This window comes from Stegostoma tigrinum, chromosome 2 (genome assembly GCF_030684315.1).
Source record: "Stegostoma tigrinum isolate sSteTig4 chromosome 2, sSteTig4.hap1, whole genome shotgun sequence".
NCBI classification, from domain to species: Eukaryota; Metazoa; Chordata; class Chondrichthyes; order Orectolobiformes; family Stegostomatidae; genus Stegostoma; species Stegostoma tigrinum.
Window position 1 is genome coordinate 163,034,260 of NC_081355.1, and position 24,506 is coordinate 163,058,765.

Here is a 24,506-nt window from a genome sequence, read left to right on the forward strand (position 1 = left end):
CCTAAAGGACATCAGTAAACCAGATGGGTTTTTCCTGACCATCGACAATGGAGTCATGGTCATCATTAGACTCTTAATTCCAGATTGTTATTGACTTCAAATTCCACCATCTGTCGTGGTGAGATTCAAACCTGGATCCCCAAAGCATTACCTGGCTCTCTGGATGAACAGTCCAGTGATATATTGCCTCCCCCAGGTTAAAATCTCAGGTACTCAGAGTGTCTTCGCGCATGCCGCAGGTCCGGCACATTCACAGGTTTAATCTGAGGTGAAAGTTGGAACGTGTCTGCGCCAGCGCCTTATATAAAGCTCTAGATAAGCGGATGAAGGACATATTCTCCTCTTAATGGCTGCTTTTGAGTGTGCCCGCTTCAAGCTGTGCGCAGGACCTCAATTCGCAAACACTAAGTTTCACAAGAAATTGAAATTCCGTCTCTTTTTGTAGGAGGGTGGCACAGTGGTTAACACTGCTGCCTTAGGGCCAAGGACCTTGGCTCGATTACGGCCTCGGGTGACCGTCTGTGTGGTTTAAAGTTTTAGCAAAAATTTGTCGGTCGCGTTGTGGATGAGGATGTTGATTTGCTCGCCGAGCTGGTTTGTCTTACGTTCAGACGTTTCATCACCATGCTAGGTAACATCCTCAGTGGATGAAGCGTTGTTGTTCTCCACCGCTGGGAATTTATGCTGACTGGTCCGTTACGGTGCCTGAGGTGTTTGCACATTCTCCCGTGTTTATGTGGGCTACTGCCAGGCGATGTTTTTTTCTCCCGTCAGTCCAAAGAAGCGCAGATGAGGTGGATTGGCCATTGTGTCTAGGGATGTGTAGGCTAGGTGGATGCAATGATGGTTACAGGGAGAGAGTGGGATGCTGTTCAGAGGGTCGTGGCAGAATCAGTTCGCTTAATTGGCTGCACTGCAGGGATTCCTGTCCAAGTGTCACATTTCAATGAGGTGGTGTCCTAGGCGTGAGCATCTTCGGCGAGTGGTTCGAACATGCAGTGCACTGCCTGAGAGGGTGCTGGAGGCAGATTGAATTGTGGCTTTCGTAAGAGAGTTAGGTAACGATCTGAAGAGAGAACATTTGCGGGAGGGCGAGCGGGAGTAGGGAAGTTGCTCGCGCAGAGAGCTGATGCAGGCACGGCAGGCTGGCTGTATCATTCATATCAAAAACGAAAGTGCTGCGGATGTTGTAAATCAGGAAACAGAACAGAAATTGCTGGAAGAGCTCAGCAGGCATGGCAGCATCTGTGAAGGAAAAAAACAATGAACGTTTCGGGTCCAGTGACCCTTTGTCAGAACTGGCTCTTTGATTGAATGTCTCATTCTATGCGTGCAGCTGTGCACAGTTGGTTGCTGCCTTATCACAGACGCCCTGCCAGACACGTGATAAGTGACGTTGGCTCAGTGCTGTTCCATCTGATTGGTGAAATACCAATGATCTACATGACTATGAAGCAGCGATTTACTGACAACAGCGGTGGGGGGGCCGGGAAGCAACTGCTGTTAAGCGATCTTGGCTGTAGTTAGAAATCCCGGAAGGACTGCGGGAATAGTGAACTGTCAGCAGTGAAGTACAAGTCTTTGAAAATAATCAAGCTGGTTGAAAAGACGGAGGACAAACAGGACTTGACGCAGTCCGCGGTGTTGTAGTTATCGCTTCTCGGCCTTTTGGCTAAGATCAAGTGTAGTATCTGTTCTTATCAGTTTAATATCTGATACGTCCCTTATCTGGGGACCATATATTAAATTGATTTTTGGAGCAGGGAGATGGAATAGGGGCTTGCTCCGTCCACTCCACGCATCGACCTGGTATTGCAGTACTTCCAGGAACGGTGCACCCCTCATTTGCAAGTCTAAAAACAGAATGTTATCTTCAGGTATACATATCACATCCAGGAGTGCTCCTCTCAGACTAATTGATACGTACGCCCCCCCCCCAGTCGGAAAGAGAGCGCGGTCAGCCGTCCTGCAGCAGCTTCTATTCCTACTGGCTATGTCCACGCCGCTCATTCTGGTGGAGGAGGAGGCCACCACCGAGTCAGGGCGGTGGAAAACCGTCACAGCAAATACCAGGAAAAGAAAGCCCCGTCAAGCCTTCGCACCGCGACAACGCAACAGAGGAGGAGGCAGCTGCAGGACGCCTACAGAAGCTCCTCCCAAGAAGAGGATTCTCAGAGGGAGGGCCATCAAAGGAGGAGGATCAAGGTCACCAGGGAGAAGAAGGAGAGGAGCAGGCCGCCTGCCCGAAAGCCGTGGATGTCGGGTGCGCCCTGCCAACACTCAGCCCTCCAACGCCGGGTATCTGGAGGGTCGGTCCGCACCACGGCTCCGGGCGACTTGGAGCACCGAAGCTTCATGTCAGGAACAGGGAACAGCAGGACCCGCAGCCCGATGTTCCCAGTTGCGTCCTAAGCCCGGCGACTCCACACGGTGAACGTGACCCTGACAGTGACGTCAGCCCGGGGAGTGTCCAGGTGTTCGCCCGTACAGCGGGGTTGCAGGGACTGTCACAAGGACCGGAGCTTGGGGTGAATGGACTCGGACTAAGTACTGCGGTTACTGCTCGCAATCGGGGTACGAATCGCGAACGTTAACGTGCGGAGCGTCAAGTCTACAGCTCGATGTATCTCCACGTTGGCCTACCTGATCGACATTAAGGCAGACTCCCTGTTTCTGCAGCAGTGCTGGATACTGCACCTCGGCAGGTACGGGAAATGGTCGGGCGCCTGGACCCGTGGGCCTTCAGCCTGGTCGGGTGGGGGGTGGGGACGGATAACGACTGTCGCTCCTCGGGCCTGGCTATTTTGCTGCGGGGGTGCAACTTCACCATCTCCCAAGTTCAGGAGGTGGTGGGGTGGGGGGCGGGCGCCTCCTAGTGGCTGACGTCACCTGCAGGAACGCTCCCCTGAGGCTGATCAACGTGTACACCCCAGCGGTACGGAGTGAGCGGTTGGCCGTCCTGCAGCGGCTTCCACCCCTGCTGGCTGCGTCCAGGCCAGTCATCCTAGGCGGAGACTTCAACTGCGTCATCGATGCAGACGGAAGATCCGGCGTGGGACAGCGGGCAGGGGGAGTAAACTGGACGTCACGTCCGGATTCCTGATGGACACGGTGAAGGACGCCAAGCTGCTCGAAGTCTTCAGCACCCCTGCAGATGGAGCGCAGCGGAGATACACCTGGTCGCGGCCAGGCGGGTCTATCCGCTCAGGGATAGACTTCGTGTTTGTGTCGTGAGCGCTCTCGGTCAGGTCCACCGGCGTCGAGCCGGTGTTCTTCTCTGACCACCGCCTCCTGCTGGCCGACTGTCACTTACAGGACGACCGGCAGGCCGGCAAAGGGACGTGGAAGCTCAACACGACTCTGTCGACCCCAGGGAGCGTCGAGGAGCTCAAGAGGGAGTACGCCGGTTGGAGAACCGTGAAACCTCTCTTTGAGTCTCCGGGCGACTGGTGCGAGACGGTGAAGGAGAACGTCAAGAGGTCCTTTGTCCTCAAGGGTGTTCGGAAGGCGAGAGAGAGGCGGGGAAAGCTGTCGCGACTCCAGAAAAGATTGCAGAACCTGCTCCTTCTGCAATCGATGGGGGTCGATGTGACGGAGGACCTCCGCGAGGTGAGGGGCCAGCGAGCCTCGCTCTTCGCCGCGGAGGCCTCCCGGATAATCTTCCGGCCCAGGGTCCGCTCCGTGGAGCAGGACGAGACGTGCTCGCGTTTCTTCTTTCAGAAGGTGCACAAAGAGAGCTCTGTGCTTAGCCGGCTGAAGGAGGACGACGGCTCGGCGACGTTGTCTCGGCCCGACATTTTGAGGATCAGCAGATCCTTCTATGCCGGACTGTACGACACGAAGCCCACGGACAGCACGGCCTCCGAGTCGTTCCTGTCGTCTATCACGGAGGTCTCAGACGACGGCACGAGGGAGTGACTGGATCGGCCGATATCCCTGGACGAGCTGACCAGAGCCCTCAAGTCCTTGGAGAGGAATAAGACTCCCGGGAGCGACGGCTTACCGGTCGAGCTGTATTCCGCTCTGTGGGACCTGATCGGCCAGGACCTGCTGGAGGTGTACGACAGTGCACTTCGGGCAGGGGAAATGTGTAAGTCCATGAGGAAGGGCATCATCGCCCTCGTTTACAAGAAGAAACGGGGAGAGGGAAGAAATTAAGAATTGGCGTCCCGTTTCATTCTTGAACGTGGACTACAAAATCCTGGCCAAGGTCATTGCCAACCGGGTCAGGTCTGTCCTGGAGTCAGTGATTCACCCTGACCAAACCTGTGCTGTGCCGGGCGGGAAGATCGCTGAGAGCCTCGCGCTCATCAGGGACGCGATCGCCTACGTGCAGGACAGGAGGGTGGTCGTCAGCCTGGACCAGGAGAAAGCCTTCGACAGGGTCTCTCATGCTTACATGAGCGACGTCCTCTCCAAATTGGGGTTCGGGGAGGGCATCCGCAATTGGATCCGGCTGCTCTACGCCAACATCGTTAGCGCAGTCTCGATCAACGGGTGGAAATCGGACAGTTTTCCCGTCAGATCTGGAGTCAGGCAGGGCTGCCCGCTCTCTCCTGCCTTGTTCGTGTGCTGTATGGAGCCCTTCGCCGCATCCATCAGGAAGGACGTGAGGCCTGCAGGTCAAGACCTCCCTGTACATGGACGACGTTGCCGTCTTCTGCGCCGATCGCCGGTCGGCGAGGAGGCTGTTTGACATCTGTGGCCAGATTGAACTGGCCTCGGGTGCTAAAGTCAATAGGGGCAAGAGCGAGGCCATGTTCTTCGGGAACTGGGACGACCGCTCCTTCATCCCCTTCACCGTCACGACAGACTACCTGAAGGTGCTGGGTGTTTGGTTCGGTGGAGCTGGGGCGTGCGCTAAGACTTGGGAGGAGCGTATCGCCAAACTGAGTTAGAAGCTGGGCAGGTGGACGCTCCGGTCCCCCTCCATCGCGGGTAAAACCCTGGTTGTCAGGTGCGAGGGGCTTTCGGTACTGTTCTATGTGGCGCAGGCCTGGCCTATTCCCCGGACCTGCGCCGCTGCGGTCACCCGGGCCATCTTCCCCTTCATTTGGGAGTCGAGGATGGACCGTGCCTGCAGGGACACTGTACAAAGACCTGGAAAACGGGGGAAAGGACGTGCCGAACGCCACCCTCGCCCTGATGGCTACCTTTGTGTGCGGCTGCGACAAGCTGTGCGTAGATCCTCAGTACGCAAACACCAAGTGTCACTACTTACTGAGGTTCTACCTGTCCCCGGTGTTGTGAAGTATGGGCCTGGCCTCGTTGCCGCGGAACATTCCGAGTAGTTGTGTCAGGTTTGTTTTCGGAGACCCCCACGGACTTGATGCAATAACAAGACACTGACCTGTTTAGAAAAACACAAATCCTTTATTACAAAGCAAGTTCAAGCTGTGGAGGATCACTGTACTTAACCCGGCACAGAGTGCAGCGTCTCGTAAGTAATTCTCTCCGAGCAGTGGACAGTCCCTGCTTCTTATACTTTGCTAAGTGCATAATACATAAAACAGTTCCACATCTCACAATGACATGATACATGGAACAACTACTACAACAGACAAAGACAGGATACAAAACGATTATTACATCAAAAACATAAAAGACCAGGATATAGTATCTGTGATGAAGGGTCGAGGCCCGAAACCTCAGCTTTTGTGGTCCTGAGATGCTGCTGGGCCTGCTGTGTTCATCCAGCTCCACACTTTATTATCTTGGATTCTCCAGCATCTGCAGTTCGCATTATCACAGGATATAGTATCGATTGTTCGTGAAGTGACTGCTCATGACAGTAGGCGATTTCAAGTTGTTAATGTGACAGAATGTAATTTGAAGTTGCCGATGTGTCTGGCTTGAACAAGGTCAGTGCCCTGGCCCCTTTGTCAGAGACAGAAGTTAACTCCTTCAGGAGTCACACACCTTTACAAACGTTCCTAACTTAACCTTACTTGAAACAGTTTTCACATACCCCCTGTGCAGGAAGATAAAGATTTGCACAGTTTAGCTCCAATTCTATTCAGACAGGAAGCTTAAGGCAGTGTCTGCTTGCCGATGTGTAGGAAGATAAGGAGTTACAAAATTTTACACCTAATTCTAGTTGGGCAGGAAGTTTTAAGGCTGTGTCTGCTTACCTGTGTGTCGGCAGATAAAGCACATTAATTTATAGAAGTATAGAAATCAGTGGGATGCTATCCAAATAACATCTCATTCCCTCCTTTTATCATTTCATGATAACCTATATCAGGGCCGAGAAGGGTGTTGCCAGCTTGTCAAATGCAAATCTGCAGCACGGGTTCAGGCATGCCATAAATGTACAGCAGACAGCTATGATAACTACTAGAACTAACCCATGTAGCAGGTATGAGCCTCAAGAACCGCCCATAAGCCAACCTAACAAGGCCTCCCCAGTTCGGGGTCCCTGTCTGTACTGTTCCAATTGCCCCTGTATGGCTTGAATAGCCTGGGTAATGTTATAGGACTCGCCGGTGACATGGGTGACGCACATGTCCCCTATAATAGTGCATACTCCTCCTTCCTGAGCCAGTTGATAGTCCACTGCATGCCGGGTTTGCTGAGCATAGAGCCCAAGTTCGGCTAATTCATGGATGACTGCCTCCATTGCCGTCATTGTGCCGTGTCCCAGGGCAGTGAGTCCACATACAAGGTAATTTCGATTTAATTTTTATTTTGTTTTGCGGCCACCACCGTGGGGAGCCTCCCAAGCTGACAGTTCGCAGGAAGCCGTATCCTAAGGAAGAGCCCAAGTCAATTGGGTTCTACCATGCAGCGCAAAACTCCCGGCTCAGGAAGCGTGTGACAATTTGCCATTGCGTTCGTGCTTGCTGGGGACAAGGGACTGTGAGGGGGTGCCAATGGTCCCAACAGTAGACAGCACCGGCAGAGTTGGAGTGGCAGTTGTGAAGGAGGAAAGCGAATCCCTTTTTAGCCCGGTAGCAGGTAATAGATTCACATATTTCTTGATAGCTATGCCAGGAGGACTGAGTCTTCTATGGATGGATGTTTGCGGAGCTAAATGGAAATAACTCGTAGTCTGTTTCTACATGGGTGCCATTGCAATCCCCACAAGTCCACTGTATGCCCGGGGTCCCAGTTATTGGCTTAGATTCTAAGCAGGGGCAGTTCAACAGTCCTCCTCTAGTAGTGCAAGTTCTCTTTTACGCACCGATGGGGCCAGGAAACATTATGGGGGTGATTAGTGACTGGAGCATGCACACAACAAGCCACAGTTCCATTAAAACAAAACTAGCTGTTGGGATTTGTACAGTTAGCCCCTTCCTTCCCATGTCTAGGTCTAGTGTCCCCACAATTAGAGGGGCTATTAACTACCAATTCCACACACTTACCCTGCACACCCCTCGTCCAAGTTCACCTCTCCCCTCGGCAAGGTTTGCCAGAATACTCTACCTCATAAAGCTGACTAGGCTTCCAGGCTGGTGTTGCCACAAATCACGCTTCTACAGACCGTGCTAGCGGGTAACACGCTGTCTGATTCCCGTGCAGCTGGATGTGTGTTCTATAAAACAGATTGTCCTGCCGGCCATGCATGGGCAGAATAATACTCAGTCCAATGGTTAATTGCCAGCTGATGAGGAAATCCATGCTCTCTGATGAAGGGCCTAGGCCCGAAACATCAGTTTTTGAGCTCCTGAGATGCTGTTTGGCCTGCTGTGTTCATCCAGCTTCACACTTTGTTATCTTGGATTCTCCAGCATCTGCAGTTCCCATTATCTCTGAGGAAATCCATCGTTTGCAGTCACTTAGGTGGATCCAGCGATTCTGTCCTTTAAGTTTAAGACCTGTCAGAGTCTGAAGAAGCACTTGATATGGTCCTTTCCACCTTGGTCCAAGCTTGGGACGATCCCGGTCCCGGACAAGTACAAAATCTCTGATCTGCGGCCACGAAGACCAATCCTGAATCTTGAGGTCTTGGTCCGGTGCCGGCGGAGGCGGTCCAAAGGCGCACTTCACCTGTGAATGGAGACACTTTAAAGATGATGTTAGTTGCCGGAAGTACCTTTGCATTTCTTCTCCCATCACGTTTCGGTCAATTTGGTTGTGTGGGCTGGTATTGGCATCCCGTGGTGTTCTGCTGGGTCAGCCATAGACTATTTCTGCTGCTGAGAGCCCAGTAGTCGAGTGGGGTGTTATTTGTATGTGATACAAGGCTAGTGGAAAATCTTTAACCAATTAAGGCCGTTCTCTAATGTTTGCACGTGGTACAAGGCTGGGGGCGAAACCTTTAATTAGTTAAGGCCGGTCTCTTATCAACTTGGTCAATTTCGCTTTGTGTTCTGTTAGCTCTTTTCACTATCCCTGCCGCCCGGGGCTGGTAGGCACAGTGGAATTGCTGCTGGATGCGTAACGCCTCACACAGTTCCTTATTAATCTTTCCCACAAAGTGAGGACCATTGTCTGAACTAATTTGTCGAGGCACTCCAAACCTCGGTATTATTTCCATGAATAATAGTTTTACTACTGATGAGTCTTTGTTGTTTGTCATTGGGAAAGCCTCTGTCCACCTACTGAATACGTCTACAATGACAAGACAATATTTATAACAGTTTACATGCGGTAATTCAATAAAATGTAGCTGAGTGCATTCAAACGGTCCACCTGGCAAGGGTGTTTTTCCCGATGAGCATCTCACCCCATGACCAACAAGATGCTGTACGAGACCGGGCTGCCTCAGCCAGTCTTGGGTGTCACCAGGTACGGAGCACAATACTATTCATTCCCTCCTTGCCAAGGTGGGTGTCAGAATGCAGCCAGTCCACAAACATAGGTAACAAAGTATCAGGTACACACACTCGGCCGACTGGGGTGACCCAAAGGCCATAGGACGCAGATTGTGAGCATCCATGCGCCTTCCAAATATTCTTTTCAGAAGCAGGGGCGACCCCCTGTAAGTGCTGAACAGTGACTATATCTGGCATGCCCGTCTTGTCTGAAGGTGGCGTGCGATTTGCCGCCTGCTTGTTCATAGAGGGTACAATAAAAGTTTGGTCTGCGGCAGCCTGTTTGGCAGCCAGATCAGCACGAGTGTTGCCTCAAATAGCTATAGAATTATCGGAGGCGTGGGCAGTGCATTTGATAATAGCCATTCGTTTAGGGAGAAGGATTGCCTGGAGAAGGTTTTTAATGAATATTTAATAAATAATTAATAAAACGCAGAGAGAGTGTGGGAACAAGGGGGTAATCCCTGAGCTACAGTGTCCAGGCGAGTGGAGTGTTCGGCAACCGGTCGTTATAATTCAAGTTTAAAGGGCCTACTGTAAACCTGTCAGTTTCAGTATGACGTATGCGTGTGTGTAAGTGATGTAGTAGATTGCGACGGGTATGTCCTTGATCTCTGAAGAAAGGCAGCACGTACACAAGGGGAAGAAACAGGAACGTGGGATTGAAACCACAATGAGATCAGCCATGATCTAAGTGAGTGGCAGAGCACATTTGCAAGGCTGAACAGCCTACTCCTGCTGTCAGTCCTTTGTTCACTATTGAGCAATAGCAGGGCAGGGAGGTGGGGGCAGGTGGGGGAGGTGTCAGTGAAGGCCTGTAACACAATCACTGCCGTAACAGAGCTGTACGGTACAAAGGAAAGTAATCAATTCAACAGCTGACAAATCAGACACACGCAGTAGAAATGCTACAGCACATAGTGGGGGCTGGCTTTAATCACGTGGCTTCATTGTAGCCCTGGTGTATGCAGAAGCAGCAGACGAGAGTAGGATGACTGTCCACTTACAGGCAGTAAACAGTGAACACTGGGATGGGGCAGGGGATTGGGTTCAGAATAGGAGCATTCTCTCCCTCATCTTGTGGACTTAAGGGGAGCACCAAGGAGCGTAGACTGACCCACGGCAGCGATGGCGCGAGTGGTAGTGAGGCAGATCCACACACTGGTTAGGACAGCTTCAATACCCACTCCACATGATGATTGCTATCAGTGAGGAGGAAGGGCAACAGGGTTAAGTACACAGGAGGAATCTCTGCTCTGTCTCATGCCTCATTTGCACAGTGTCACAATATCCCATTTGCCAAACTGAACCAGGGAGGCAGTATGGGCACTAACATTGCTACGGTGTCCTGAACTTAGAGAGAGAGGCAGGAAGGGGAAAGAAAACTCTAGTTAGTTTAAAAAATTACCATGTGTGTGTACATCACCAGTCAACAGCTAGCCAAGAATTATAGTGTAAATTGACCAAATTATACATGCTAAAAAATTAACCAAATTTACCACACACAAAAATCAGAAATTCTTTAAAAAAAGAGCTAATGTTTCAGGTCCAACGACCCTTCCTCAGAACTGGAATGAATGAATGGATGATGGACCCTAGGATCCAGCGGAGCCACAGCTGTGGGAGAAACCGCAGCCGGCAGTTTCAAGAGGTATTAGTTACCTGGATAAGTGGTTGTGAATTTCAAAACAATGGCGCGTGCCATTGATGGAAAGGCGCACCCCTGCCTTAAAGCAGGGAGGCGGGGGTGGGGAGGGGGGTTGCGGAATTTCATGGTGTTGGATATCTTGAATGGTTTCTGGTCTATCCCGGTTCGGCCGTACAAATTGGCATTTACTTTTAAAGGACGACAGTACATGTGGAGTTGTCTGTCACAGGGTTTCCATAATAGCCCCAGCCTTTTCCACCAGCGTATGGCAGACTGTTTAAAAGATTTCAGTGAGCCACACAGGCTTGTACAGCATTCTACTTGCATTCCCAATGGTCTGTCCTCCGCGTGCGACTGCTGCAAAAAATCACAGCAAAAGCTGGAGGAGCAACATCTCATCTTCGTACTGAGCACTTTGCTACCTTCTGCACTTGGTAACACCTTCAGATTGTGACCCTACTCTCATTCCTTCCTTTTAGCTTTAGTTGTTGCATTCTCCATCACCATGTCCTTTCTCCCCTCCACCCATTCCCATGGGATCATTGGTTCCGCCCCGCCCCAGTTTGGCAGCTGGACACTGCGGGCCTGGCGTTTTCACATTCCAATCACTGAATCTGCACTATCAGCAACCTTTCTCCCCCAGCACTCCAAACCCCCACATAATTGCATAAATACTGCCCCCTTCACACCACACGTCAGCTTCAGTCATCAAGACTCAAATGTTAGCTTGCTCTCTCTCCACGGATGTCGCCTGACCTGCTGTGATTTCCAGCATTTTCTGTTTTCAGGCAAGAGCATGACAGAAAGCAAGAGATGTCTGGATTAAAGTGGTTTCATTTCAACGCAATAGGTCTGACAGGTGAGGCAAATTCAGGGTATGGATGGCTACCTGCGACTAGGATAGAATAACTGTTACAGGAATATGGCTGGTGGGAGGGACAGGGCTGGCAGCTCAATGTTCTGGGGTATAGCTGCTATAGAAAGGATAGAAGGAGAAGCAAGAGCAGAAGGGGGACTTGTGTTTTTGATTAGGGAGAACATCACAGTAGCACTGAGAAGACATTCTTGAGGATTCATCCACTGAGTATATATCGGTACGTAGAATAATATGGCGCAGAACAGGCCCTTTGGCCCTCGATGTTAGAACATAGAACATAGAACAGTACAGCACAGAACAGGCCCTTCAGCCCACAATGTTGTGCCGACCATTGAACCTCATGTATGCACCCTCAAATTTCTGTGACCATATACATGTCCAGCAGTCTCTTACATGACCCCAATGACCTTGCTTCCACAACTGCTGCTGGCAACGCATTCCATGCTCTCACAACTCTCTGCGTAAAGAACCTGCCTCTGACATCCCCTCTATACTTTCCACCAACCAGCTTAAAACTATGACCCCTCGTGCTAGCCATTTCTGCCCTGGGAAATAGTCTCTGGCTATCGACTCTATCTATGCCTCTCATTATCTTGTATACCTCAATTAGGTCCCCTCTCCTCCTCCTTTTCTCCAATGAAAAGAGACCGAGCTCAGTCAACCTCTCTTCATAAGATAAGCCCTCCAGTCCAGGCAGCATCCTGGTAAACCTCCTCTGAACCCTCTCCAAAGCATCCACATCTTTCCTATAATAGGGCGCCCAGAACTGGACGCAGTATTCCAAGTGCGGTCTAACCAAAGTTTTATAGAGCTGCAACAAGATCTCACGACTCTTAAACTCAATCCCCCTGTTAATGAAAGCCAAAACACCATATGCTTTCTTAACAACCCTGTCCACTTGGGTGGCCATTTTAAGGGATCTATGTATCTGCACACCAAGATCCCTCTGTTCCTCCACGCTGCCAAGAATCCTAACCTTAATCCTGTACTCAGCTTTCAAATTCGACCTTCCAAAATGCATCACCTCGCATTTATCCAGGTTGAACTCCATCTGCCACCTCTCAGCCCATCTCTGCATCCTGTCAATGTCCCGCTGCAGCCTACAACAGCCCTCTACACTGTCAACGACACCTCCGACCTTTGTGTCGTCTGCAAACTTGCTGACCCATCCTTCAATCCCCTCGTCCAAGTCATTAATAAAAATTACAAACAGTAGAGGCCCAAGGACAGAGCCCTGTGGAACTCCACTCACCACTGACTTCCAGGCAGAATATTTTCCTTCTACTACCACTCGCTGTCTTCTGTTGGCCAGCCAATTCTGTATCCAAGCAGCTAAGTTCCCCTGTATCCCATTCCTCCTGACCTTCTGAATGAGCCTACCATGGGGAACCTTATCAAATGCCTTACTGAAGTCCATATACACCACATCCACAGCTCGACCCTCATCAACCTTTCTAGTCACATCCTCAAAAAACTCGATAAGGTTTGTAAGGCATGGCCTACCCCTCACAAAGCCAATGTTGCGCCAACCTGTGAACTAAAGTTAAAATCTCCCAGAATGGCCGCCCTGTTCCTTTCACTCCTGCCCAGAATCATTTTGCCAATCCTCTCTTCCACATCCCTGGAACTTTGCGGAGGCCTATAAAAAACTCCCAGCAGCGTGACCTCTCCTGTCCTGTTTCTGACCTCAGCCCATACCTCCACAGTAGGAGTCCTTGTCAAAAGTTCTTTCAGCCACTGTTATACTGTCCTTGACTAACAAAGCCAACCGAGAAATTAAAAAAGGAAGATCACTTTGATAACATTGTTCTGTCTGCTCCTAAATATGTAAGGAGATCACTGATAGCTGCAAGAATATCAGGTTTGTAACCTTGTGGAATTCCCTACCACAGAAAGTTGTTGGGGCCAGTTCATTAGATATACTGAGAATGGAGCTGGACATGGCCCCTGGAGCTAAAGGCATCAAGAGGTATGGAAGACAAAGAGGGAGTGGGAGACTGAAAATCAGCCATGATCACGCTGGATGAGTCATAGAGGCCCAAAAGGGGCAAATGGCCTACTCCTGCAGTTATTTTCTACGGTTGCAATAGTACAGCATTTTAGTTTCTTAACATCACAGGGTCTGCCATAGCGCTAAGGGCTTGGATGGAGAGAAATTTGTTAAGTGTGTTCAGGGACAATCTTTCATGCATTATGTACATGGCCCTACTGCAGGGCAATACTTGACCTCCTGTTGGAAACTAAGGCAGGGCAAGTGACTGCGGTGTCAGCGAGGGAGCACTTTAGGATTAGTGACCATAATTCCACTGGTTTCTAAATAGCTATGGAAAAGGTTAGGTCTGGTCCACAAGTTAAAGTTCGAAACAGGGGTAAGGCCAATTTTGATGATCTAAGACAAGAACCTTCAAAATTTGATTGGGAGGGGGTTTTCTGTTTGCAGGCAAAGGCACGTCTGGTAGATGGGAGGCCTTCAAAAGTGAGTTAATGAGGGTCCAGTGCCAGCATGTTCATCTTGGAGTGAAGGGTAATGCTGGCACTGTTAGCGAACCCTGGACAGAGTTGGAGGCACGAGCCAAGCAAAACCAGGCATATGACATGCGTAGGCACCTGGCATCAAGTGAATTCCTTGGCGGTGTATATAGAGGATGTCAGAATACACGCGAGAGAATACAGGAGGGCAGTCTGGGCTATAGGTTATTTAGTTTAATTAATTAGGTTATTTGGCAATACAGCGAGGTCTTGATCATACGAGCCAGTGGCTGAAGAATGGCAGTTGAAGTTTAATTGAGATAAAGCATGGTGTTGAATTTTGATCGGTCAAACCAGGGCAGGGCTTGTACAGTCAATGGCAGGGCATGAGACAGTGTTAGAGAACAAAGATCTAGGGGTACAAGTTCATAGCTCCTTGAAAGTGGAATCACAGGTTGACAGGGTAGTGAAGAAGGAATACTCGATTTCATCGGTCAAAGCACTGAGTGTAGGAGTTGGGATGTCTCGTTTCAGCTGTAAAAGACGTTGGTATGGCTTCATTTGGACTGCTGGGTGCACTTCTTGTCACCTTACTGTAGGAAGGATCTAAATAGAGTGTGCAGTGAAAAAGCTACTAGGATACGACCTGGGATGGAAGGTTTGAGTGAGGAGGAGTGTCGGGGACTTACTTCCCTGGGGCGCAGGAAACCGAGGGGTGACCCGATAGAGATCCATAAAATCATGAGAAGCACAGGTGCGGCAGACTGCCAACAGCTTTCCCCAAGGTAGGGTGAGGGTTACTAGAGTCATGGCCTTCTGTTGCGGTGATTCTACTAGCCTGAGTCAACATGCCATCATGTGGTTGCATTGGCGTTGGTGTGGTAGGCCAGTGTGGGACTCTTGGCAACAGAGTTGCGATGGTCCCAGTGCACGACTGCTGGAATGGACTCTGATGTTGGGGGCATTGCTGGGCCTGGAGCCTATTGTGGACACCACCCCACCCACCACCAATGTCATGAAAAAGGCAAATAGCTCAGGTAATTATCAGCCAGTGAACCTGGCATCAAAAAGTGAGGAAGCTGTTGGAGAAGATATTGAGACACACAATTTATTGACATTTGGAAGCATATGGACGTGTTAATCACAAACAGCTTGGCTTAATGCAGGGAAGGTCATGCCTCACCAACTTGATTGAGTTTTTCCAGAACGTGACAAGATTGATTGAGGGAAGGGCAGTGCATATTGTCTACGTGGACTTTAGTAAGGCATTTCATAAAGTGCCTCACGGCAGGCTGGTACAAAAAGGTAAAGTATCTTGGGATCCAGGACGAGGTGGTTAGATTTATACCGAAGTGGCTTGGTCATAAAAAAGACAGTAGCGGTAAAAGGGTGCTTTTTCAAAATGGAGATCAGTAACTAGTGGTATTGAACAAAGAACAAAGAAACCTACAGCACAAGAACAGGCCCTTCGGCCCTCCAAGCCTGTGCCAATCAAGATCCTCTGTCTAACCTGTCATCTATTTTCTAACGGTCTGTGTCCATTTGCTCCCTGCCCATCCATGTACCTGTCCAAATATATCTTAAAAGACGCTGACGTGTCTGCGTCTACCATCTGCGTCTGGCATTCTGCAGGGATCAGTGCTGGGACCTTTAAATCTTCTGATAGTACATTAGTAGTTAAACATAACCAGGAATAGTGTTATTTTTGTCATTTTGAGAGTTCATTTAACAGTTTGTTATTAGTAGAGATGTATGTAATTAAGGGTGGTGCATGCTGCAACATTAGGCACAAACAACTTACTTTCTTTGCAGCCAGGTCGCAGCCTCGTGGATCCAGAGCCTCGGGTCGCAGCGGTCTTCGCGGCTGCCAAAATCCACTGACCCCCGGGGACAAGCAGGAGCCCTACAAGGGCCGCGGCGCAGGTACCGGAGCTCTTACTGGGCCATCAGGTAGAGGAGAGGAAGGTGCTTCCCTCACATTCCCAGGTTTTACCAGGTATGTGGGACGGGGGGTGGGGGGGGGAGGGGTGGGGGGTCGGGGGAACCCTTTGAGGGCTGGGTGACCCAGATACCCATTCTGAAGATGCCACACGCTTGCCCCATATTTACTCTTTTGGTAAAGAGAAAATGTGAAAACATGCAAAAATTAAAGAACAGTTTTGTCCCTCGTGTTATCAGACTTTTGAACGGTCCACTCATGGGAGTTGATCTTTCTCTGCACCTTCTCTGTAGCAGTAACGCTACATTCTGCGTTCTGTTCTATTACCTTGATGGTAATATTTGAAGTATGGTTTGACTGCTGAGCACTCAAAATGATACTTTTCACCTGTACCTCTGCACATGGGACAACAATAAATCAAATCAAAAGAAGGAATGCCTTAGAGATATTGACAACAGGAGGCCCATTACAACTGGTCCCAGCTTACTTTGTTACTCACTAAAATCACGGCAAAATTAACAGGAGGCAATGGCCTAGTAGTATTATCACTGGACTGTTAATCCAGAGACCCAGATAACGTTCTGGGGATCCGGGTTTGAATCCCGCCATGGCAGATGGTGGAATTTGAATTCTATAAAAATATCTGGAATTAACAATCTAACGATGACCGTGAATCCATTGCTAATTGTCGGGAAAAATCCATCCAATTCACTAATGTCCTTTAGGGAAGGAAACTGCCATCCTTACTTGGTCTAGCCTACACGTGACTCCAGACCCACAGCACTGTGGCTGGCTCTTCACTGCCCTCTGGGCAATTAGGGATGGGAAATAAATGCTGCCTAGCCAGCGATGCCCTCATCCTGTGAATGAATAATTTAAAAAGGCTTAGCTCTCATCAGTTTATAATTGCAGGAAGGGTAGTTACGATTCAGTAGGGCAAGAAGTCGGTAACATAAATTGGGAACAGATGCTGTCAGGGAATATCACCACAGAAATGTGGAGATTGTTTAAGGAATGCATACTGCATGTGCTCGATGTGTCTGTCCCTAGGCAGAGAAGATGCGGTCGAGTGAGGGTGCCATGGTTCTCGAGAGAGGTCGAACGCCTGGTTAAGAGGAAGGAGGAGGCTTATGTAATGTTTAGGAAAAGAGGAATGGAAAAGGCTCCAGAGGAATACAAGTTAGCCAGGAAGGAGCTGAAGGAGAGCTTTAAGGGGGCATGAGAAAACCTCGGTGGATAGGATCAAGGAAAACTCCAGGGCTTTTTAAATGTATGTGCAGAACAAGAGAATGACCAGAGAAAGGGTAGGGCTGATCAAGGATTGTAAAGGCAATGTGTGCACGGAGCCTAAAGTGATAGACGAGGTCCTTAATGAATACTTTTCTTCATTATTCACAACTAAGAGGGACGTAGTTGTGGAGGAGGACATTGTGAAACAGGCAGGTAGGCTAGAGGAGGTTGATTTTAGTAAAGAAGATGTGCTAGGAATTCTGAGAAAGTCGAAGGTAGACAAATCCCCAGGCCATAAATCCTATGGGAAGCGAGGGACGTGATCGCAGGGCCCTTGGCGATGATCTTTTTGCCCTCACAGTCCGTGGGTATAGTGCCGGAAGATTGGAAAGAGGCAAAAGTCATTCCTTTGCTCTAAAGAAAAATAAAAAGGGAACAGGGATAACCCCAGAAATTACAGGCCAGTTAGTCTCACGTCAGTGGTGGGCAAATTATTGGAAAGGGCTCTAAGAGACAGGATTTAAGATTGCTCAGAAAGGCACAGTTTGATTTGTGATATTCTGCATGGATTTGTGAGGGGTAGATCATGCCTCACGAACCTTATTGAATTCTTTGAAGCGGTGACCAAACACATGAATGAAGGTAGAGCAGTGGATGTGGTATACATGGATTTAAGTAAGGCGTTTGACAAGCTTCCCCATGGTAGGCTCATGCAGAAAGTAAGGAGGCATGGGATAAGGGGAAAATGTGGCAGATCGGATTCAGAATTGGCTGACCCTTAAAAGACAAAGGGTGGTAGTGAAATGTTATTGGGATAACATCCCATTGATTTCTATATTCAATGAACAGGAAAGGTTTAAGCAAGAAAGGCTGGCAAGGGGAAGACGAGACAAGAAACGGGAATTAGAGCGGCAGGCCGTGTTGACAGAGACAGAAAAAAAAAATTGGAGGTACCTCCTGAGATATCTGGCATGCCGATGTTGCTCCAAATTAATGATACAGATGAGCAAGAGGAGGAGGACTGGGGAAGGCACCCCTCTGCCCTGTCAGGACCACTACCCCCTTCACAACCCTACCCGTCCTTGGCCAAGACTGCCATCAGTCCCAACAATTGCCCATAGCCCTATCACCACCACCGTACGCTGACCAAACCAAACCTCCTGCTATAGAATCTCCAAGCCCTTCAGTAATCAGCCCACATGAGTCTCCAGACAAATCTGCAGCTTGTGCAGACCTCATCCCCTGTCGTACTAGGTCTAAAACTAAATAGAAAAACAGGACACAGAATACAGAACAGACTGCTAGTGGACTAAGGGAGGGAGGGCAGGATTCTTTTAAAACTCACAGGGGAAGCCTGAAAAAACATCCTCAGGTACACCCATCCAGAACTCCCTGTATGTTAAAAACCTTCTCCAGGCAATCCTCCTCCCTAAACAATTGGCTATTATCAAATGCACCGCCCACGCCTCCGATGATTCTGTAGTTACTCAGGGCAACACTCGTGCTGACCAGGCTGCCGCAGATCAAACTTTTATTGTGCCCTCTATGAAGAAGCAGGCGATAAATCGCACGCCTCCTTTGGACAAGACGGGCATGCCAGATATAGTCACTGTTCAGCACTTACAGGGGGAACGCCCCTGCTTCTGAAAAGGATATTTGGAAGGTGCATGGATGCTCACAATCTGCGTCCTATGGCCTTTGGGTCGCCCCAGTCGGCTGAGTGTGTGTACCTGATACTTTGTTACCTATGTTTGTGGACTGTCTGCATTCTGACACCCACCTTGGCAAGGAGGGAATCAGTGGTATTATGCTTCGTACCTGGTGACACCCAAGACTGGCTGAGGCAGCCCGGTCTCGTATAGCATCATGTTGGTCATGGACTGAGATGCTCATCGGGAAAAACACCCTTGCCAGGTGGACCGTTTGAATGCATTCAGCTACATTTTATTGAATTACCGCACGTAAAGTCCAAATCAATGTGTTTGTTGTACAGATGAGGAAGGACACCACTTTGATTGGGACAACACATCCATCCTAGGACAAGCCAAACAGAGACACGCACGAGAATTCCTAGAAGCATGACATTCCAACCGGAACTCCATCAACAAACACATTGATTTGGAGCCAATCTACTATCCCCTGAGAAAAAGAACAGGAAATGCCATCACCAACACAGGAAATGACATCACCAACCCAAGGAAACCTAACCGGATAAAATAGAAAGCGGGACATAACACCAGCGCTTCATCGGAGGCTCACTGATGATGTTACCTAGAATGGTGACGAAACGTCTGAAAACTAACCTTCCAGCTCAGCGAGCAAACTTACATCCAGAACTTGTGTCCATTTTCAATCCAGTCCCATTTTTCCTCTTGGGAACACTCACTCTGCATTGTTTGCAGATCATGATTTGTTGTCCCAGTGTCGAGGTGGCAGGCATGTACTTGAGGCTCTTGGCAGGACTGATTGGAAGCAGCTCTTTTGGCTGCCTGATCTGCCAGGGCATTGCCCTCAGCTTCCACGGTGCTGTTTTTGGTATGTGCTTTACATTTTAATATGGCCACTTTCCTGGGTAGCTGGAGAGCTTCCAGCAGGCCCTGACTTCAGGTCGGTTCCTGATGGGGACCCTGTAGCATTTAGGCGTGTGCGCTGCTTCCATCGCTGGCCAAAGTTGAGGGCAACTCCAAAAGCATAGCGGGGGTCTGTGTAGATGTCAGCAGATTGAAGCCTGCAAAGTAGCACAGGATCAGATAAGGCCCGTAACTCTGCTTACTGCGCTGCGGGGTAGGTTACCCAATGCTATGACAGTGAGGAGTGTTGAAACAGCCCATCCAGCTTTCCTTATACCCTTCTCCACAAACAAAGATCAGTATAAAGGACGAGGTCTGGGTTTTGTAGAGTTTCATCCATCATTTGGCTATTGTCTTCCAATTCCTGCATGATGGCAGTGCGGTCAGGGCCATTTTCCTCTTCTCATGTCGGTAAAGGCGTGAGTGTGGCTGGGTTGACTGGACTTGCATGAATTACGTGTAGATTCAGGCTTCCAGGACAGCTGTCGACTGGTTCCACTGAGCAGGATTCACTTGTCATACTCTGTTCAGAGATAGCAAAGTGTGCACAGCATGTGGACATTTAGCCGTTAATTTCTGCTCCAATCCCAGATTTGCAGCAACTTCTACTGCCATACACGTAGCTTGTACTGATCTGAAAACAGCTCCCCTGTCCAAGGCCTACATTGTCCAAATTCCCAGAGTAGTATTCCACTGTGTTCCCCCATGTCCCTGGGCCAATACTGCTGTCATATATCCCTTCTTCTCATGCACAAACGTGAAGGATTTTCCCTTATTCGGCATCCCTAATGCTTGTACCAAACAGCGCTTTTTTCAGGTCTTGGAAGGCTTCTTCCTGTTCCCTTGTTATTGCTGTCTGTTTGAGTCTTGTTTTCCCTTCAGGATGCCTGTTAGGGGCTGAGCCAGTTGGGTGTGTGAGTCAACCCAGCACCGTTTGAAATTACATAGACCATCAAAGGCTCTCAATTGTGGAATAGTTGTGGGTTGTTCAGCAGCTTGTGTGGCTAAGAGTTCAATTCTAAGTGATCTCCCTCTTCCTGTGGGAGATTTTCTGCCCCAGGTAAACCACCTCTTTCAGGGCAATCTGGGCCTTGTCAATACCAACTTGGTGGCCTTTCTGCTGCAGGTGATTTAGGAGAGCTTTAAGATCTAAGATCTGTCTTGTGTTGCTTTTCTGTTTCAGAAGCTGCCAGTATGTCGTCCACATACTGCATGATGACTGATTCGGTTGGTAGCGTTTGACAGCAGTGATTCTGTGAAGCCATGTGATACACAGTTGGGCTGTTGTGGAATCCCTGTGGAGATAGGTCCACGTCTATTGTTGTTGCTAAAGAGTAAAGGCAAACCATGACTGTTCTTCAGGTGCTCTGGGCACTGACCAGAAGCTGTTATAGCCATATCTATAACTGAAAACCACTTGCGTTCTGGTGTAAAGACACTAAATAACGTAGATGGGTCAGCTACCAGTGGGGCCTTTTGATCAAAGCACTGGTTAACTTTTCCATAGCCAAAGTCAGTCTTCATTCCCCACGGGCCATACTGGGCTGTTAGAGGTGCTGTGTACTTTTACAAGGACTCTCCTCTGTATTGTTTCTTCCACTTTCTTTGAATTATTGAGGGGATTCCTGTTAGTGACATCATGCTGATGGGATACTGTTCGATGCAAGGCAGGGGGTATCCCTGTAAAGCTCGCACGTTCCATTTCTCGTAACTCACAATAAATCTTGTCTTTAGCCGAGATGGGGCGGTCTTTTAATTCTTCCCTGTGGAGTGTTCTGATGGAAGAATGAGGTGGCCTATCATTGAAATGTAAGAACGGATGTAATCAATGAAGGATGTCCATGTCGAACAGTGGCTGCGCTAAAGGCCCTCCCCATACGCAGGTTATCAATTCTTGGGGGAAAAAATGTGGTGTTTATAGACTTGGGTTGTTGTTAAAATTCAATCCTGTCAGCTCCTGCTCCTTCAGCTGCCTTTACTGCCCTGTCTAGTGGGAGCTTGGCGTCATACTTCCTGGGTAGGCATGTCTGCTCCTGTATCTAACATGCATGTGCCCTTTACCCAGCACTTATTCAGCACTTATTGGACCAGTGGCCCTTCCCCCCACCCCCCTCACAGATAACATTTTCCTGGGTGTCTGTCCTGGGTTTTTCCAGGGCTACTGGGTGTTTGTCCCACTGTCCTGTCTGTCGGACTCACACCTGAACCCCTGTATCCCAATCTAGCTGTTGGGCTCAGTCAACAGCTTATAGTGTTTGGTTCCCCTTTGATCCCAATCTATTTGTGAGTTTCAGCATTTTGGCCAACTCCTGTTTACCTTTTCCTCATATTCAGGGGACTTCCTCAGAGACCTTTGACAAAGGTCACCTGTTGTCAAATCGGTTTTAGGGGGACAATATACCTGTAGACACTGTTTTATTGCTGTCCAGCCAGCTGACAGCTCCTGCTTAAATTCCCAGAAGACGAGCACTGTCCCTTTTTGTCTGTCAAGAGTCCTTGTTCTCAAATGGCGTTCTAATGGCTACACACACAAGATGAGAAGCAACTCAGCTGCCAATTCACTGATTCCAGACCCAGAAAAATGTGATTGACATTTAACTGCCCACTGGATAATTAGGGGTGGGTAATAAATGCTCGCCTGGTCAGGCCAGGGTTCTGGGTAGACCACATGGGATGGAGACAAGGAGACATTTCTTTACCCAAAAGAGTGGTAAACCTGTGGAATTCATTACCACAAGAAGTAGTTGATGCCAAAACATTGAATGTATTCAAGAGGTGACTAGATACAGCACTTGGGGCTGAATGAGATCAAAGGTAATGGGGAGAAAGCAGGAATAGACTATCCAGTTGGATAATCAACCATGATTGTGATGAACAGCAGAGCAGACTAGAAGGACCGAATGACTTCCGCCTATCTTATGATTCCATGACATCTACATCCCACGTATGAGTTTTAAAGATCCCAAATGAATGGCTACGTGATCAATTCTGCTTTACTGGCACCTGCATCGTTGTTGCTCACTTCTCCTCTATTCAGTCACTGGGACATTAGACAGCAGGTACAACTGGGTCATTGGTCATCCATTGGTGCTGGTGTTTTTGAAAGGTCAGGAGATACAACTTCAATAAACTATACCGTCACAATTTCCAGCATTCTTACAGCTGAAATAATCACTGGGTATTCAGTGATAAATCCTTCCAGACATTTTGATAGCCTTGCTGTGATGACGAGAGTGAACAACACGCTTCTCTATGTAGTGTTTTAATTGTATTTCTGTCCTTAAAAGTGTTGTCACACTGATGCCTGAGATGGGTCTCAGCATCCAGTTCAGACAGATTAGAGAGACTACTTTGCATAAAGATGGCAGAAATGCCACTTTCCCCTGTACATAGAAACATACTCCACCAAGACCCTGGTGGCATCACTGTGCCCATTCTATGCAGTATAAGGCAGTCAGCTTCTCTATGCTGTTCCTTTAGTTTGTTACCAGCTTAAATCTGTCAAAGCGTATTCGTGCAACGTGTTGCTGGCAAATTCAATACTTAGCATTTGTTTGTAATCTCCAATTGTACTTGTGCTGCATGACTTGTTAGGGGCCATGTCTGAGATCAGACGAGAATCAACCACCTTGCTGTGGAACACACATTAGACCAGACAAAGTAAAAGTAATATCCCTAGAAGAGGGGTCATTCATAAACCAGATTTTTTCTTCATTAAAAAAAAGAGTTTTGATTCAGGGCATAACCAATAAGATGAGTTTTCAGTTTCCCTGTGCTTGTGACAATAAATAAATGAAGCCAATTTCTACCAGCTGCCTTAATCAAATTTGAACCAGTATCCTAGACCAGAAGCCTGGGCGAAGTCAGTCGCCACGTTGCAAACTTTTTTTGCATGGTGTATTGGTAATGGTAAAATATTTGCTGGAAAACCTCAGGAGGTCTGGCCGCCTGTGTAAAGAAAACCAGAGTTAATGTTTCCAGTCCAGTGACCCTTCCTCAGGAAACATTAACTGTGATTTTCTTCAGAGATACTACCGGACCTGCTGAGCTTTTCCATTTTTTATTGTCTTATTTATGTCACTTTACAACCCCAGATTTTCTTTACAGTTTTACAGAGGGCAGATTAGTTTCCCTGCAGAAAGCAAGGCCCAGCTCCCCAGCCTCGTTCTTGGTTCTGGTCTGCTTTTAGACGCAAATGTCAAAAAGGTGGATTTCAGGAGAATCCAAGATAATAAAATTTGAGGCTGGATGAACACAGCAGGCCCAGCAGCATCTCAGGAGCACAAAATCTTGGATTCTCCAGCATCTGCAGTTCCCCTTATCACTGATTTCAGGAGAAATTCCGTTCAAAGCAGAACACCATATGCCACTAGAAGTAAAACTAGAATTCTTTTTCTGTTTATAAAAAAAGCTTTATCAGTAACAGGAGGGTCAGGCCAGTGGAGAAAGTCATGTGGGTGGGATGTCTTGTTGATTTTTTTAAAAAACTGCATATTTAAGAGAGAGTGCAGACCATTCAAGCTCAGTTCATTACAGCATACTTGGGCCACACAAAAGGCCTCCATCTCAATAGAGGCCATCAAAATATTCACAAATTGTGGTCACTTCAATGCAGATAACATTTAAACTAATTATCAGAAGGTTATTCCACACACAAACACACTGCAATTTAAATTATTAATTTAAAACAGGATCAATTCAATGAATTCCTGAATTTTCCCGATTGTTTCTGTATTACTTATCACACTCAGGTCATGCAGGAGTGCAAACACGAGGCCATTTAGCCAAATACACCGACACGTGCTTTATCGTTGAAGGCCCGGCAACATTTAACTGTTACAAGTCCACACGATCACTTCCTTTTTGTATGAAATTTCTCCTTGCGATGTTCTGCTTTATTGCAGCCAGCGTCTCTGAAGTGGGGGATTTATGTCCTATTTGTGCCCGGAGACAACGCTCGTTTTGCATGAGGCAGAGAGAGAGAGAGATGAGGATTTCCAGGGAGTTAGCCGCCCCC

The 24,506-nt window shown here is 48.5% G+C and overlaps 1 long non-coding RNA gene and 1 other non-coding gene across 6 annotated transcripts; both read left to right on the forward strand.

Moving 5' to 3' along the window:
- The first annotated feature begins 1,652 nt into the window (after positions 1 to 1,652).
- Positions 1,653 to 1,843, forward strand: LOC125450235 (U2 spliceosomal RNA). Its single transcript, XR_007247060.2, has one exon. It is a non-coding gene; the product is annotated as a U2 spliceosomal RNA (small nuclear RNA).
- A 7,362-nt stretch (positions 1,844 to 9,205) lies between these two features.
- On the forward strand, positions 9,206 to 23,080 carry LOC132206630 (uncharacterized). Of its 5 annotated transcripts, none has more exons than XR_009443063.1 (5): positions 9,206 to 9,496; positions 10,303 to 10,407; positions 11,193 to 11,263; positions 15,563 to 15,746; positions 18,913 to 23,080. It is a non-coding gene; the product is annotated as an uncharacterized LOC132206630 (long non-coding RNA). The 5 variants fall into 5 exon arrangements; XR_009443068.1 differs by having other exon boundaries at positions 9,206 to 9,450; XR_009443064.1 differs by lacking the exon at positions 11,193 to 11,263.
- The last annotated feature ends 1,426 nt before the right edge of the window (positions 23,081 to 24,506 follow it).